Source organism: Nelumbo nucifera, chromosome 7 (genome assembly GCF_055504915.1).
Source record: "Nelumbo nucifera cultivar China Antique chromosome 7, China Antique-T2T, whole genome shotgun sequence".
NCBI lineage: Eukaryota > Viridiplantae > Streptophyta > Magnoliopsida > Proteales > Nelumbonaceae > Nelumbo > Nelumbo nucifera.
This window is the reverse complement of record NC_142655.1, coordinates 37,560,821-37,579,696: the sequence shown is the minus strand read 5'-3', so window position 1 is coordinate 37,579,696 and position 18,876 is coordinate 37,560,821. Positions and strand designations below refer to the sequence as shown.

Below are 18,876 nucleotides of genomic sequence, written 5' to 3'. Positions count from 1 at the left end.
TAGTTTATGAGTTTATTGTAAATGAATAAAAGTGCATATTTGATTCATGTTCCCTTGGTGTATTTCTGTGTAATACCCTTAAACTGGACACTTAATGAGACTCATGTTAGTTTAGAATGTTCACAGCTAGTGGGTCGGTCTGGGGAGACCTATCCTGATAAGGCTGACATTGTGGTGCCACCATGTCGGTTGGGGTGGTCTGTCTCAGCTGCCAGGGTGAGACCCTAGGCACATACAGTGTAGGATTAATTGAATCTTTGAACCGAACCAGATTTCCAGAATTGCCCTGGACCATAGAGACTAATGCGCTAAACTGGAAAGTTACACCCGACCCCTAGACTCGATTATGATACTGTAGTAGGTATCGGATTGGGCTGTCTTTGATGTACCAATCAGTGAGATCCTTAGTGGGGATCAAAACCAGGGTATGTTGGGACAATCTGAGAATTCATTTGAGTGGGTGATCATAGTGACAGGATCAGCCCCTTTGTTGGACAAAGGTAATGATCGGGGATGCACTCTCACTGATGGAAACCAAGACTGCCGGCAGTCGATTTCAAATGTTGAGATTTGTTTTGCAAAATATATTTTATGTGAGATATAAAAGTATATATATTATGGTTTCTAAAATGTTTGCAAAAGGTTTTAATTCCCGGGATCCACATAAGTAGAGAGTGCAACACTGTTCCTTGCAGCCGAGGGAAAGGTCCTCTCTTGTCGGGTAGTGTTTGATCATTATGGATGGGCTAAGAGGTAAAGTGTAAGACCATTGAGGGTAATACCTGATGGGCTAATCTTGCATCTGCCCACAGTCCCTGGGTGTTACAAGGTGGCTTGGCCCAGGGACCACTTAGGGTAAGTGTTGGGCCCATAGAGCCCGTTTGATGGGTTTCAGGGGGTGCACTATCCATAGCAGTGTATTCAGCCAGGCCTTGTGACAAAGGCTAGGCTGAACCCATGTGGCTGATGTGTAGATCAATGCTTGGGTCCCACGCCATACAAGGAAGCCCAACTAGGCAGCAATTAGGAAGGTTAAATGAGCACATAAGCTTAATGGGCCTAAAGCCCATTTCGAACTAGACTTATTTAATAAGTTAAATATGGGCAAATTCTGAGATGGATCAAGCAGATAGGATAGGGCCTTAACCCTATCCACTCAGAGAGTCCATATCTAAATGTGATTTGGATATGAAAACCTCCTAATAAGATTAGGATCAGCAACTCCTAAATGGATTTGGATCAGCAACTCCTAATAAGATTTGGATCAGCAACTCCTAATAAGATTTGGATCAGCAACTCCTAAATGGATTAGGAACTGATCCTTTGGGGTTACAAATAAGGAAGGGGACGGTAGCTTTTAAAGAAGATATACTCACATCCTCTTCAAAGTTGAAATCACAGAAGAAAGATTTCTGCAATCCCTGCAAAGATCTTTCTTGGCACCTCCATCCTATAGCCACCAGACATCCAACTCGATCTCCAGTGGTGGGAGAAGTCAAGATTTGGTCTTGACATCAGTTCTTTGAGAAATAATTGATAGGAATCTGTGCTCACGTGCCATCGTATTGTTTCTTGCGAAGGACAGAGTTTTTGGAGAAGAATACTGCTGATTCTGCTCCATCCTGCACTACGCCATCTTCAGTGGGAGTAGTCTTTGGATCCTTCCTTAGGCGTGAACACCTTCTTTGGGAGATATTATTTCTCCGTATCAGGTATAACCCTCTCCTACTCCTTTTGGTTCAGATCTGGTTCAGTTTATGGTTCAAGATTGATCCTTGAAAATATGATTTTCTAAATAGGGAATGCGATTCCCAATTGAACGGAGAGAAAAATTTTTGAAATTCGCCCCTATATTCCGCAAGATTTGGGCGTTCATACGATGGATCTCTCATCCCTTTAGTGGTATCAGAGCCAGGTTCAAATCTTGAACCAATTTGTTTCAGATCTGAACCTACACAAATGGGCAGAAGGCGTTCTACCCAATTTGTGTAGATAAGAGTTTTGGGAAATTTGTTTCCAAAATTATGGGCGAATAATCTAAAATTAAATTTCATATCAATCTGATTATTATTTAGAATTGTTCTTTGTGATTTTCTTGATTTATGGGTTGTTCGTACAAGAGGAGATCGAAATCTTGATTTGCGCAGGGAACCTGCGTTTTTGCAGATTATGGATTATTTTATTACATTTGGTCTATAAAAGAATTTTTTTTTATTTTTAGACTGAATGTATAGGTATTCAATATGATGTAATTATTAATAGAAATTAGGATTTCTATTTATTTTATTTTGGATCGAAGAAGGCGGCGCAGAGAAGGAGATTTCGCAGATGGGAGAATTGCAATCTGCGATTTGCAGTTTATGAAACTACAACCAGTGATCTAACCTCTGTTTTGCAAGAAGGATTGTGTGAACAGCCCTAATAGACTGATTCTTGATTGTTCTTTTATCAATATTTAATTTCAGATTATTTTCTTGAATTAAAGATTTAATTAAAGATCAAACCCTAGACCCATTCAAACCAAGATTGGTTCAAATTGTTTGGACCAAATCTAGGGTTTGTTCAAGGCTGAAAGTCAGCCCTAATTTTCCCACTAATGGGCCTGAGGATTGATATTTAATTAAATGGTTAATTCAGCCCAACCTGTAAAGGCCCAGTTTTAAATGGTTAAAACTGCTAAAAGTCCACTCTGCGGATAAAGCTATATGGGCCGAACCCATCAATTCGGCCCATATACCTAGATAATATTAATGGTTAATATTATGGATTTAAAATGGGCTTCAAGTGGGCTTTACAGATAATTAATTGATTGGATCAATTTATCCTTGCATGTGATGTATGGATGTGTGACGTGCTATGTACATGGGCCATAAGTGCTTGGCCCATGCTTAATCGACAGCGGCTCTTGTGCACATCATTGCCATGGTGTCCCTTTTGGTCATTGGATGACCTCCCTCAATGGTGGGCCCCACACCTCATAGAGAGGTTACGTGCAGGACCCTAGCCGATTTGGGCCCACTGAAATCTGACTTTATGAAAGTCAGTGGGAGCCACTTGGATTTGACCTAGATCAAACTAGGGCATAATTGATTGTTCCCTCCAGCTAATATGAGTGCATGTGATAGGGAGATTCATATGATGAACTCTCTAAAGGCCTTCCATCATTAGCATGAGGATGGGTCCTTCAGTAATGAGGAAATGCACCAGAAAATGGGCTATCCATTTGTTGTTGGGCTTGTCTGAATGTTTCATAAGATGATAGGGGCGTCATAGACCGATGTGGGAGGGGCTTTACCAGAAAATGGGAACTCTGTCACGGTACCTTGGCATTCATGAACATGATGGGTAAGCACTCACTGGACAAAAAGGTTTACCTGAAAACGACTCTGAACCTTGTCTGACAGAGGCCAAAGGGAAAACTCATATTGATGAGTGGATATGATCCTTCACATAAAGGTGGTGGGGTTTTGCAGCTGAAACAGTTGGCTCCATGCACCCTATGTGATTTCCCACACCATGGCAATGATGTGCATTCAACCATGGTGTGTGTAAAGAGCCACTAATGATTAAACATGGGCCAAGTACTTATGGTCCATGTATGAAGCACATCACACACATCACATACATCCAGATGCACATAATTGATCTAATCAATTAAATAAACTGTAAAACCCTAATTAGTTAAAGTTAAAACATTATCAGCCCATTAAGGCCTATAATATTATCAAGGTATATGGGCTAAACTACAAAAAGCAGTTCAGCCCATATAGCTGTAATGTTGAAAATGGGTTGATTTTACTTTAACTTAGCAAAATAGGGTTTTACAATGATCTTTAGGACACCATGGCAATGATGTGCATTCAACCATAGTGTGTGTAAAGAGCCACTAATGATTAAACATGGGCCAAGTACTTATAGCCCATGTATGAAGAACATCACACACATCACATACATCCACATGCACATAATTGATCTAATCAATTAAATAAACTGTAAAACCCTAATTAATTAAAGTTAACACATTATCAGCCCATTAAGGCCTATAATATTATCAAATAATATTATCAAGGTATATGGGCTAAACTACAAAAAGCAGTTCAGCCCATATAGCTGTAATGCTGAAAATGGGTTGATTTTACTTTAACTTAGCAAAATAGGGTTTTACAGGGGTGGGTCGAATTGCATCATGTGATGGGCCATCAAACCCTTGGCCCATAACCAAATTTGGGTCACTTGAAACGTGACCCATGGGGCTGAGAACAGACCCCATCGAAACATAGGTTCGGTCCAACCAATTTGGACCAAACTAGGTCAAATCGACCTAGGGCTTGGTGTCCAACACATGATGTAATTATCGAGAATATGATCTAAAATTAATTACAGCCGAATTTGACAATCAAAACAGCAAGAAAAATAATCATGGGGCTGTAGTGTGATGATCTTGGACAATCTGCAAACCTGCAAGAAAAATATTAATCGTAGATAAATTCATTTTCTACAAATCGTAGATTGCAGATCTTGTATCTGCAAAAATTCTTCTTCTCCTTCGCATGTTCCAGCACTTCTTCCAATGTAAAAAAATTGAAAACCATAATTTTATATTAATTACATCAGATCAAATCCTATACATTTTGTCGGGAAAATAAGAAAAATATTATTATAGACCAAATTGAATAGAATAAAAGCAGGGTGCACAAATCTTGGTGCCATAAATGATTTTGATCTCCATTATACAATCTTCTCCCGCTGAAGATGACAAAGCGATGGTGGGGCAGAACCAATAGTGTATGTCTCACGTACCAAACTCTTCACAAGAACTCGTTGGAGGTTTAGAGCACCGAACCAAATCAGCCTATCAGCAAAGACTGATATCAAGAATAGATTTCTTGATTCTCCCTTCAATGAAAAGAACCCTATTTTTGTCCCCTAATTTTCATCTTTTTACATTATTTTAACATTTAAATGCACTCATTACTCTTGTATTTCGATTCAGGGCAATAAAGAAGGCAATTGGAAGGAAACAGGCCAATTCAGGTGATTTTGCATAGTTTCGGTGACAGTCAGTGATCTGGGCCTAACTCACAATTCCGGACTCCGAATTGGGCAATTCAAGAAGCATTAGAAAGAAGAAATAAAGGCCCACAACTTTTATGTTTTGGGCTTTGACTGATTCGGTCCGCATCAAGTACGAAATCGGGCCCGAAGTCGGAGCAAAGACTGATATTAAGAACAGATTTCTTGATTCTCCCTTCAATGGAGTTCGAACTATGCAGCAAGGTGGCGGCGGCCGGAGGAGATCCCTAAGGCTGAAAGTGGCGTGAATGCAGTTTTCAGCTTAAGGAGGATGAGATCCTATTGCAGAGAGTGTTAACTACAAAACCCTAGGTCGAATTCTTGTAATTCTTGATTAGGGTTTTCTCCTTTCTTAGTGATTAAGAAACCTCCTAATCCTATTAGGAGTTATCCCAATCCAAATCTGTATTTGGATAAGGAATAATCCTAATCCTATCTATAGATTAGATCAGCCCATTCCTGATCTCATCAGAAGGTTAGTCTTAATCCTAACTGCAGATTCGCCCCTTTAAGTGGGTGATCATATCAGCCCAATTCGATATGGGCTTTTAGGCCCAATAAGTAATTAGTGCTCAATAAGTTTCCAAACTACTGTCCAGTTGGGCTTCTTTGTATGGCATGGGACCCAAGCATTGATCTCCACATCAGCCACATGGGTTTGGCCTAGCCTATGTTACAAGGCTTAGCCAAATTCACTGGAAAGTCTAGTGAACCCCTTGAGCCCATTACATGGACCCTATGGGCCCAACACTTACACTAAGTGGTCCCTGGGCCAAACCGTCTTATAAAAACCCAGGGACTGTGGGCAGATGCAAGATTAGCCCATCAGGTATTATCCTAAATGGCTTTACACTTAACCTCTCAGCCCATAACGATCAAGCACTGCCCGACAAGAGAGGACCTCTCCCTTGGTTGCAAGAAACAGTGCTGCACTCTCTGCTCACATGGATCCCGGGAATTAAAACCATTTGCAAACATTTTGAAATCGTACATAAATATATATCATATATATAAATTTTGCAAAAACAAAATTCCAACGATTGAAATCAACTGCTGGCAGTTTCGTTTCCATCAGAGAGAGTGCATCCCCGATCATTACCTTTGTCCAACAAAGGGGCTGATCCCGTCACTATGATCACCCACTCAGATGAATTCTCAGACTATCCCAACATACCCAGGTTTTAACCCCCGCTAAGGATCTCACTGATTGGCATATCAAAGACAGCCCAATCCGACATCTAGTGCAGTACCATAATCGGGTCTAGGGGTCAGGTGTAACTTTCCAATTTTGCCCATCAATCTCCAAGGTCCAGGGCAATACTGGAAATCTGGTCCGATTCAAGGGTTCAAGTATTCCTACACTGTGTGTGCCTTGGGTCTCACCTTGGCGGCTAAGACAAGCCACCCCAACATTTGGCAGCACACCAGTGTCAGCCTTGGCAGGATAAATCTCCCCAGACTTATCTAACGGCTGTGAACATTTAAAACTAACACAAGTCTCATAAACAGAAGCATACCACACAACATGAATCAAACATGTACTTTATTTATTTACATTAAATATCAAAAGTACATCAAAACTAATTGGAGCTAAGGGCATACAAAACTGTCCAACAAGAAAAACTACTAGTTTGAGAAAATCAGGTAGAACAGTTGTTCCGCATTTACCCAGGTTCAGATCTGGTCTAAATTTGGTTCAAGACTTGAACCTGGCTCTGATACCACTAAATTGAAGGAAGATCCATCATATGGATGGCTGAACCATTCAGGGTGGCTGGGCAAAATTTCAAAAAATTTTCTTTCTCCCTTCTGGGAATCGTATTCCTTGTTTTCGAAAAACTATATTTTTCAAGGTTCGTTCTTGAAACATTCCGGACCAGATCTGCAACCAAAATAAGAGGGATATACCTGATACAAAATCCACAAGCGTAACTCCCAACGTAAGTGTTGACACCCAAAGAGGTCACTAAATCCTACCTCCACTAAACATGGCACAGCTTAAGGTGAAGCTGGAGTAGCAAAGTAGTCCATTAGCAAGAACCGCAATCCTTCAACAAGGACCACACAGGGGAGATGAGCACAACTTCAGATCTGATTTTTCTAGCAAAAATCAGTATCAAGATCAAATCTTAATCAGTCCAAGTCTCTAAAGATTGAACAAGGTAGGGCGGCAAGAACAAAGGAAAGAACTAGATTCAGTAAAAAATGTTTAATAGAAGGAAATCGCCCTCTATTTATAACCTTTCAAGATCAGCTTCCTAATCCTATTAGGAAAGAGTTATTTGATCCAAATATTTATTTGGATCTGAATTCTTAAGTGGATAAGACTTATCTTATTCTCTTGCTGATCTAGATCCAGATCTAAACCCAGATTCGCCCATATTAATTAATCAAATTAACCCAGTTCGATATGGGCTTTAGGCCCATTAAGTTATCAAGCTCACTTCCCTTTTAATTTGTTGGTTGACTTGGCTCTCTTTGTATGGCGTGGGACCCTAACATTGATCTTCACAAAACCCATATAGGTTCAGCCTAGCCTCTGTTACAAGGCCTATTTGAATTCACTACTAAACACAGTGAACCCCTGAGCCCATCAGTATGGGCTCTTAGCAGGCCCAACATTTACACTAAATGGTCCTTGGGTCTAGCCACCTTATGAAGGCCCAAGGACTATGGACTTAAGTGAGATTAGCCCATCAGGTCTATAAGCCGTAAATGGTCTTACACTTAACCTCTCAGCCCATAATAATCAAACACTGCCCAACAAGAGAGGACCTCTCCCTCGGTTGCAAGGTACAGTGTCACACTCTCTACTCAAGATGGATCCCTATGAATTAAAACCTTGGAAAATCCTTTTCATAAAAACATAATATATATATCTATATAAATATATTTTACAAAACAAATCTCAAACCATTTTGAAATCAACTTTCGGCAGTTTAGGTTTCCATCAGAGAGAGTGTTGTCCCCAATCTTTCACTTTGTCCGACAAAGGGGCTGATTCTGTCACTATGATCACCCACTCAGGTGAATTCTCAGACTGCCCCAAAATACCCAGGTTTTGACCCCCGCTAAGGATCTCACTGATTGGCAAATCAAAGACAATCCAATCCAACACCTAGTGTAATACCATAATCGAGTCTAGGGGTTAGGTGTAACTTTCCAGATTTCCCCATCTGTCTCCAAGGTCCAAGGCATAACTGGAAAATGGTCTGGTTCAAAGTTTCAAGCAAACCCACACTACATGCGTTTCGGGTCTCACTTTGACAGCTAAGACAAGCCACCCCAACCAACTTGGTAGCACATTAGTGTCAGCCTTGGCAGGATATACCTCCCCAGGTCTATCCAACGGTTGTGAGGATTCTAAACTAACACGAGTCTCATAAGTGTCCAATTTAAGGGTGTTATATAGAAACACACCAGATATAACATGAATCAATTTTGTATTATTATTCATTTACAATAAATGTCAAAAGTACATCAATCTGATTAGAGATAAGGGCATAAGCTATAACAGAAGGAATGTGCAATTTGGCTAACTGAAGTGCGATGATGTTGAAGGAAGGTGCACTTTTGAAGTTCTAGGCTGTGATGGAGTTAAGAAAATGTGTGATTTTGATGTTCTAAGTTGTGATTGAGTTAAAAGGATGTGTGATTTTCATGTTCTGGGCTACAACGGAGATGAAAGAAGGTGCAATTTTGATGTTATGGGTTGCAATGAAGATGAAAGAAGGTGTGATTTTGACTTTTAGGTTACGATAAAGATAAAAGAAAGTGGGATTTTGATGTTCTATCTAGGTTGCGATGGTGATGAAAGAATGTGTGATTTTGATGTTCTGGATTGTGATGGTAATGAAAAAAAGTGGGATTTTGATATTCTAGGTTACGATGGTGATGAAAGAAGGTGTGATTTTGATGTTCTAGTTGCGATGGTGATGAAAGAAAGTGTGATTTTGATGTTCTAGTTGCGATGGTGATGAAAGAAAGTGTGATTTTGATGTTTTGGGTTGTAATGGTGATGAAAGTGATGTGAATAAAAATTACCATATATTTATCCGTAAATATTCATTCTTTTACACTTAATTAACACTTAAATGGACTCATTACTCTTGTATTTTGATTCAGGGCAAGCAAGAAGGCATCAGGAGAAAAACAAGACTAATCGGATGATTTTGCACAATTTCGGAACCGTTCAGTAATTTGGGCATAGCTCCCACATCTGGACTCCCATTGGGATGATTCAAGATGCAACGGAAAGGCAAGGGATAACTCCACAACTTTCATATTTTGAGTTTTGATAGATTCTATTTGTATCGATGTCAAAATCGGGCCCAAAATCGAAGCGAATTCGTAGAGAAGCCCAACTCACAGCTGAAGCCCAATTCGCAGAAAAGCCTTGTACCAGTCCAATTTATTAAAGAAGCCCAACTCGAATTCAAGAATAAAGAGTCTTATCAGATTTAAATTTCAAATATAATCCTAGAAAGATAAAGAAGAGTGAGATTAATAGATAAGAGATAGGATAGGATTAGATCAAAACTAATTAGGACTTTCTATTTTTGGGAATGAACTCCTAAAAGGAGTTGGAAACAACCCCTCCTCCTAAAGCTATATAAAGGGGGGGGGGGACTAGCTCTAGGCATCAATCAATCAATCCATCTTGGAAGCAAAGCAAGAAGGAGAAAAAGAAGAAGGCGGCGGCAAGGAGAAGACAAGCTCATAGATCTCAGCTTCAAGGGCGACATTATGAGTTCTTTCTTACCCCTTGTTTGTTTTATTTCCTTTATCGTGAATTAATTTATTTGTAGTTAGGGCTGTGGAAAGCCTAACCATGACAATGGATTGATTTTTATTCTGATTTATCCAAGATTATTATTTTCATATTGTCTATGAGTTATTATGCATAATGCGATTAGGAGCTTGATCACCTCTTAATTGATTTGGTCTATATGAATGAATCGGAGGAATTCATATAATAGACTAAATAATTCATAGTGTGAATTGAATGGAATATAGGAATATATATACATGATTCATCTGATGACATAGGTCTTTCATAGAACTTACTGCATTTCTATCACGAGAACTCTAGTCGAGAGATCGAAGGGTTACTTGATAGAGGAAGATTTGATATATCCTGAGAGGGAATATTAAATAAATTTGGAAAAACTTCAGCTTATGAAAACAATAACTTATCTTGGTTAATCTAATAAATTGATATCCATTGGAAGGGTTAGGTGGACCAATAGTCTTAGCGCTTCCAACTAGATCGTTGCAAGTTTTGTCATTAATTGCCTTTGTTTTTATTCTTTTTGTTTCTATCTTTTCAGTAGTTCCTATTGTTAGAATTCGGTTGTTCAAATAATTGAGAGAAGCTATAGTTCTAATACTTATTTTGTTAAATCCTCGTGGGAACGATATCTTTATACTACTTGATAACTAGTGCACTTGCTAGGGTTATATAATTATAGCTATCAAGTTTTTGGCACCGTTGTTGGGGATTTAATCCTAAAATAAAATTAGAACTTGTTAACCTTGGTTAATTTGGATTTATATTTTTTTTCTTTTATCATTATTTATTTGAATTCTTGCTTAGTGTATGACACACACTAGAGGAGAAGAACTAGCAGAATTCGATCCTGAGATAGAGAGAACCCTTCGCATACTGCAAAGAGCCAACAAAAGTAAAGAAAGAGAGACAGTTGAAGAGGGTGAACCAGCAAAAGAAGAGATGGCAGAAGCAAATTGAACTCTTATGGACTATGCTTGTCCAATAATGGATGGGGCTACTTCTAGCATTTGCAAGCCAATAATTTCGAGATCAAGCCTGCAATTATCCAAATGATCCAAATGAGTATTCAGTTTAGTGGGTTGCCGAGTAATGATCCTAAAGCACATCTTGTTAACTTCCTAGAAATATGCAACACATTCAAGCATAATGGAGTTAGCGATGATGCTATTAGGCTTAAGCTCTTTCCATTCTCATTACGTGATAGAGATAAGGATTGGCTTAACTCACTCCTTGTAGGAAGTATCACTACTTGGAATGATTTGACTCAAAAATTTTTGGCTAAGTATTTTCCTCCCTCTAAAACAGCAAAATTGATTAATGATATCACTACTTTTGTTCAACTAGAGAGGGAATATTTGTATGAGGCATGGGAACGATTTAAAGAGATGCTTAGGAAGTGTTCTCACCAAGGAATACCAGTTTGGCATCAAATACAAACTTTTTATAATGGTATTACTCCATCTAATCGCTCCATTATTGATGCAGCTATAGGTGGCACAATCATGAGGAAAACTCTAGAGGAAGCCTATGATCTCATGGAAGAAATGGTATCAAATAGCTACCAATGGAATAATGATCGAAAGGGAGTACACCATATAGATTCTTTTGCAGCTTTATCTGCTCAAATTGCTAGTTTGAATAAAAAAACTAGACAATCTTAGTGTTGCAGCAATAAATGTGTCATCTAGTAATCCATGTGATCTTTGTGGCCAATTAGGACTTATTAATTCTGACTGTCCGGTAGGTAATCCTTTTGCTTCACATAAAAATGCTAATTTTATTTCTCATAGTGGCAGGCCGAATTTCAACCCCTATTCGAACACATACAACCTAGGGTGGAGGAGTCATCCGAATTTTTCATGGAACAACAACCAACAAAAAGCACCCATGGGATTTCAACAACAGCCGCCCCCACAAGAAAAGGGAAACTTGGAAGACCTGATTTCTAAGTTCATTAATGTTGCTGAAGCAAAGTTCCAAGATCACGAAAAGTAATTCTTAAATCAAGAAGCATCTATTAAGAATTTAGAAGTTCAAATGGAGCAGATCGTGAGCATGTTGTCAGAGAGAAGAGAGGGACGATTGCCTAGCAATACAGAGAAGAACCCAAGAGAGCAAGTGAATGCCATTGCTTTAAAAAGTGGAAAGACTATTGGCGAGACCCAGAATGATGATCAAAAAGCTGAAGTGACCGATTCACAAAAGGAGACCGAAGGGAGTACACCTAAACTGAATTTAGATGCTATTAAACTTCCTCTCCCCTACCCTATAAGAGTTTTGAAAGCCAACTTGGATAAACAATTTGAGAAATTTTTAGAAGTGTTTAGAAAAATTCATATTAACATCCCTCTTCTTGATGTATTGTCGCAGATGCCAAAATACGCCAAATTCTTGAAGGAGGTGATGCCAAAAAAAAGGAAATGAGAGAAATGCAAGATGGTGAAATTAAACGAAGAGTGCTCAGCCATTCTCCAAAATAAATTGCCCCCAAAGCTTAAGGATCCAGGGATTTTTTCTATACCTTGCACCATAGGAAATACTGAATTTGAGAAAGCTTTATGCGATTTAGGTGCCAGTATAAATCTAATGCTATATTCTATTTTTGAAAAACTTGGATTGCATGAACTAACACCTACTACTATTATTTTGCAATTAGCTGATAGAAGTATCAAATATTTTAGGGGAGTAGTAGAAGATGTTTTAGTCAAAATGGGCAATTTTATTATTCCTGCTGATTTCATTCTGTTGGATATGGAAGAAGATAGGACAATGCCTCTGATTTTAGGGAGACATTTTCTTGCTACTGGTAATGCTTTAATTGATGTGCAAAAAGGTCTACTTACCCTTAGAATCAATGGTGAAGAAGTGGTGTTTAATGTATTTAAAACCATGAAATATCCCAACACAATTGAACATAAAATATGTGCAATCGATTACATTGATGTTTGGGTAATTGAAGTTGATGAATCTAAATCAGATGATCCTTTAGAACGTTGCATTCTTAATTCTTGTAAAAATGTGCAGGTCTTGGATGAAGATGTTAAAGAGGTTTTGAACTATTTGGAGGCCAGTCAGGAAGAGTTTAAGCCAAGACAAGGAAAATTTTTTGGAAGACCTCTACCAAGCAATTGCGACCTTCCATTGAAACACCTCCAGCTCACACAAAACTCCTCCCATCTATTGTGCAGGCCCCTATTCCAAATTTAAACCCACCCATGATGGATGAGAAGGGAAAACATCAGAAGTTGCAACTACAAAGCCTAGAGGATCAGTTTATGATTAAAAACAGGGAAGTTTGTTTTTCTTTTTTTTTTCTCTTCTTGTTTTTATAGTTAAGTTATTTCCACCTTTTCTTTTTACCTTACATTGAAGACAATACGTAGACTAAGTGTGGGGGGGGAGAGTATAGGATTTTATTTCAGTTCAAAAAATAAATAAAAAATCAAAACCTCAACACTTTTGAAATCAATTGAAACAATGTTCTAGGAAAATTCTTGTGAACCTAGTAATGAGGTACGATCAAGGAGTACATGACTTATCAGAAGCCATTTCCAGTTAAGCTAGTCCTAAATTCAGGTTTAAGTAAATGGGGTAGTTGTTTTACCATTGCTACAATTGGTAGGATGGAGCATAAAATGCACCTACCAACCAAGTAATTCAATAGTTGGATGGAGCATAAAATGCACCTACCAACCAACTAATTCAATAGTAGGATGGAGCATAAAATGCACCTACTAGCCAACAAATTCAACAGTAGGATGGAGCATAAAATGCACCTACTGGCCGAGTGATCCAAAAGTGAGATGGAGCATAAAATGCACTCACTCCCGATAAAAAGAAAAAAAAAAGAGAAAATAAAAGAGAGGTTTTCCCTGATTTACTACCTGGTTTGTAGTAGCAAAAACTGGATTGACTAATGAATGACTCGTATATGACTTGGTTGTGTTAATTTAACGGTTTGCAATAGTTAACCTAGAATATTTGTTGAGAAAGATGAAGGAGAGTTGAATATAAAAAAAATCGGTTGGATAGTTAGTTTGTTCTTGTTTTATTTTGTCTTGCCCGAGGACGGGCAAAGCTTAAGTGTGGGGGGATCTGATGTGAATAAAAATTACCATATTTTTATCCCTAAAAATTCATTCTTTTACACTTAATTAACACTTAAATGGATTCATTACTCTTGTATTTCGATTCAGGGCAAGCAAGAAGGCGTCAGGAGAAAAAAAAGGCTAATCAGATGATTTTGCACAGTTTCAGCACCGTTCAGTAATCTGGGCATAACTCTCACATCCAGACTCCGATTGGAATGATTCCAGATGCAACGGAAAGAAAAGGGATACCTCCATAACTTTTATGTTTTGGGTTTTGACAGATTCGGTCTGCATCGAGGTCAAAATCAGGCCCAAAATCGAAGCAAATTCGTAGAGAAGGCCAGCTCACAGCTGAAGCCCAATTCGCAGAAAAGCCTTGTAACAGCCCAATTTATTAAAGAAGCCCAACTCGAATTCAAGAATAAAGAGACTTATCAGATTTAAATTTCAAAAGTAATCCTAGAAAGATAAAGAAGAGTGAGATTACTAGATAAGAGATAGGATAGGATTAGATCAAAACTAATTAGGACTTTCTATTTTTGGGAATGAACTCCTAAAAGGAGTTGGAAATAGCCCCTCCTCCTAAAGCTATATAAAGGGGGGGGGGGTGGACTAGCATTAGGCATCAATCAATCAATCCATCTTGGAAGCAAAGCAAGAAGGAGAAAAAGAAGAAGGTGGTGGCAAGGAGAAGACAAGCTCATAGATCTCAGCTTCAAGGGCGACATCATGAGTTCTTTCTTACCCCTTGTTTGTTTTATTTCCTTTATCATGAATTAATTTATTTGTAGTTAGGGCTGTGGAAAGCCTAACTACGACAATGGATTGATTTTTATTCTGATTTATCCAAGATTATTATTTTCATATTGTCTATGAGTTATTATGCATAATGCGATTAGGAGCTTGATCACCTCTTAATTGATTTGGTTTATATGAATGAATCGATAGAAGAATTTATATAGTGGACTAAATAATTCATAGTGTGAATTGAATGGTATATAGGAATATATATACATGATTCATCTGATGACATAGGTTTTTCATAGAACTTATTGCATTTCTATCACGAGAACTCTAGTCGAGAGATCGAAGGGTTACTTGATAGAGGTAGATTTGATATATCCTGAGAGGGAATATTAAATAAATTTGGAAAAACTTCAGCTAATGAAAATAATAACTTATTTTGGTTAATATAAAAAATTGATATCCATTGGAAGGGTTAGGTAGACCAATAGTCTTAGCGCTTCCAACTAGATCGTTGCATGTTTTGTCAATAATTGCCTTTGTTTTTATTCTTTCTTTTTCTATCTTTCTAGTAGTTTGACGGGTTTGTCGAAGCCCTCAAAATTAGTGCTAGTCCCACAATCAAATAATTGTAGTAAAAAGTGGTATTAGATCGAATCTCATAGGGAGCAAATCAGTAATCTCTTAGCCGAATGGATAAAGTAATTGAGTGGAAAAATTTAATAACTAAAATTAAAAGAATAAGAAAGCAATAACAAATTAAACGAACAAGAGAAAATCTGTCTTACTGAATTCTGGTTCAAGGGTTCGGGTTGAATCGATTGGCCATCGATCCTAGGTGAATTTCAACATTCTTGCAATTCAATCATTTAACCTTAGAATTATTAGGATAGCCATAATGAACCTTGTGTTTTCCTAATTCAGTTGACCAAACCCAGCATTCGATCAACACTTATCACCACTCAACTAGGTATGATAGCGTTCCATATTAACCGGTGATAGCATTAAGATTTGTGAAAATAGTTAAACCAAAACAACAATAATTGAGATAGCTGTAATTATTGAATCTTGTTCCATCGATTTCTTTTAGTTTAAACCATGTTAATACATTGTTCAAAGGCTGTCACGAACAATTGACCCAAAAAGATATTAACCTAATTGCTACTTGTACCACTATTCGTGACAATTACGGATCACCGAAATCATGGATAGTAGTGGGAAAATCAACATTAATTCAGTTTGTCAGACTAATTAACATTAACATCCAATAAAAATGTGCACAAGAACCAATGAATACTTGAATTAAAAAGAAATAAAATAAATTAACTAAAGAACCTCACAATGGCACAATCAAACCTCCCCCCTTGAACCAGAAAAAGAAGCTTAGCTGCTCATGATCTGCGAAACCTTCATGCTCTGCTTCTCCATGGCCGAACTGCTCTCTTGAGTTTCTTGAGTTGCTTGGTGATCTCTTGGATCTGAGAATTGATGCTAGAGCTGGTTCACCCCCCTCTTTATATAGCCAAAGGAGAGGGCTGCTTTCCAACTCCTTCTAGGAGATCATCTTATCTTTAGGGAGTCTTGATCTTCTTTGTACTAATCCTATCTTATCTCTTATCTAATGATCTAATCTCAATCTTCTTATCTCTCTAGGATTACATTCAAGAATTTAGATCTGATAAGACTCTTTCCTTGGAGATTACATTCGAGATTTGGACTCTTGACTCTTGAATTCGAGTTGGGCTGCTTTAAAACTTGGGCTGCTTCAAGGTACTTCTGCGAGTTGGGCTTAAGTTGTGAAATGGGCCTGGCTACGAACTTGCTCCGACTTTGGGCTCATTTTTGTACTCGATGTGGGCCGAATCTGTCAAAACCCAAAACATAAAAGTTGTGGGACTTACTTTCCCCTTTCTAATGCTTCTTGAATTGTCCAATGCGGATTCCGGAGTTGAGAGTTAGGCCCAGATTACTGACTATCGCCGAAATTGTGCATAATCACCCAATTTGCCCAATTTTCTTCCAATTGCCTTCTTTATTGCCCTGAATCGAAATACAAGAGTAATGAATTCATTTAAGTGCTAAAATAATGTAAAAAGATGAAAATTAGGGGACAAAAATAGGGTTTTTTTCAGTCTCATCAAACCCCCCCACACTTAAACTTTGCCCGTCCTCGGGCAAGGCAAAACTCAAGCAAAACAAGAGAACCTAACTAATGAATCTCTCTTCTTTTTCTCTCCACAAGGCCTGGTCCAATGCATGCTTCAGTCCAGTCTTGGTAACCTTTCCCTTTTCATCTCTTTCTCCCCTTTTTCTTGTCCAAGAGTGATCGCAAATCATCATTCCTCATGGTCCCAAGTTAAATCATAGTCAAGGAAACAAGCCTTCCCAGGCTGAAACTCCTTGCACTGCACGGGTGCTCATTGCTTTTAACAAACCAATTCAGCCAAATGCAATTACTTTTCTTTGAATCAAAACAAGGTGTGCTTATTGCCATAAGCTTCTGTGTATCACATCTCCACCACATAGTGTAAATTCCAAGGATTTGAAGGTGAGAACGGGGTTGGGGTTCTAGGGTGAGTGCATTTTATTCTCCATCTCACCCTTGCTTTTATTTCTAGATGTGGGTGTATTTTATGCTCCATCCCACATTGCTTTCGTTTCTACATGTGAATGCATTTTATGCTTCATCTCACATTAGTCACGATTTTTTTTTTTATGCACAAGAATCACAGGGTCTCGCCGCCTGATCCATGAATTCATTGATCGTGGTCTCAATATGCTTAACACAGCAATTTCTAGAATAATCAAACCCTGTTTGATAGATAATTATGTGAAAATCAATCAAACCCTTATGCATCTTGCCTATTGATCGATTAAAATCATGAGGTACCATATGCAGCCAAGAAATATTCAGTTAGTCATGCTTGCATCCTATCTTATCTATTCAGCCTAAGCACATAATTCCTGATAAGGTCAAGAAGTGATGATCGAAGCATGCTGGGGTTATTAAAATTTCCATCAGATTTCCCTAATCCCCCCACACTTAAGTTATACATTGTCCCCAATGTATGTAATTATGCATAAAGTAGAGGGATTCGGGGGTACTTCCCTGTTCACCTTGTGAGGTTCCTGTTAAACACAAAAATCAAAACCAAACAAAATAACAAAATTAACTAAACACAATGGGTTGCCTCCCATAAGCGCAATTGTTTAACGTCGTTATGCTCGACGTCCTCTTTTGCTATTTTAACTCTCGTGGTTGCAGCTTCCGGTGTGCTCCCCTTCCATCCATCATGGGCAGGTTCAAATCTGGAATAGGGGCCTTCGTATCCAATTGTGCACTCGATTCTACCTCCTCATTCATGTCTTTCTCAAAAATTTCCTGCACAGTTGGATCAATAGTGTCAACCGAATGGTCTTCATTTGGGTACTTCATAGCTTCAAAAATATTAAATTTAATAGTCTCCCCGCCGATTTCGATGAAGAGGGTACCCTCATCCACATCTATTTTGGTCTTGGCCATTTTCATGAATGGCCTGCCTAATACAAGTGGGGCTGAACTTTCGATCGTGTCCTCCTCCATCTTCAGAATGTAAAAATCAGCTGGGAAAATTAAATTGTTAACCTGTACCATTACATTCTCAACAATCCCTTCTGGGTAGGCATTAGAACGATCAGCTAATTGGATAACAACTTTAGTTTCCTTTAAAGGACCTAATCTCAAAGCATAGTAAATCGAGTATGGCATGACATTGATGGATGCACCTAAGTCTAGCATGGCATGCTCGATTCGCTTATTGCCAATCACACAGGGTAGGGTGAACATACCTGGATCAGCATGTTTTTCTGGTAAGGTCCTTTTGATCATGGCTAAAATGTTCTCTCCAACTCCTACCTTAATGGGGTTCTCGTTTGAGTCCTATACCTCCTCTTGTCCTTTATCAGCCTTCCTTGGTGAGGTAAGTTCTAGCTGTAGTTCCTTCCCACTTCTCAGCACCACTGCACTTACATTTTCCTTGGGGTTGACAACCGTTTGTGATGGTAGTTTCCTGGAGCTCTGCGCCTCCAACTTGCTAATGGAAGTGGCAAGTTGGCTGATTTGATTCCCCAAATTCTGAATGCTGGCTCTTGTTTCCTGCTGAAATTGCTGAGTATTAGTAGCTAGAGCCTTAATTA

General features: G+C 38.5%; 1 non-coding gene across 1 annotated transcript; it reads right to left on the bottom strand.

Moving 5' to 3' along the window:
• Nucleotides 1-11,172: 11,172 nt before the first annotated feature.
• On the bottom strand, nt 11,173-11,279 carry LOC148790371 (small nucleolar RNA R71). The gene has a single exon (XR_016078982.1). It is a non-coding gene; the product is annotated as a small nucleolar RNA R71 (small nucleolar RNA).
• Nucleotides 11,280-18,876: the final 7,597 nt, after the last annotated feature.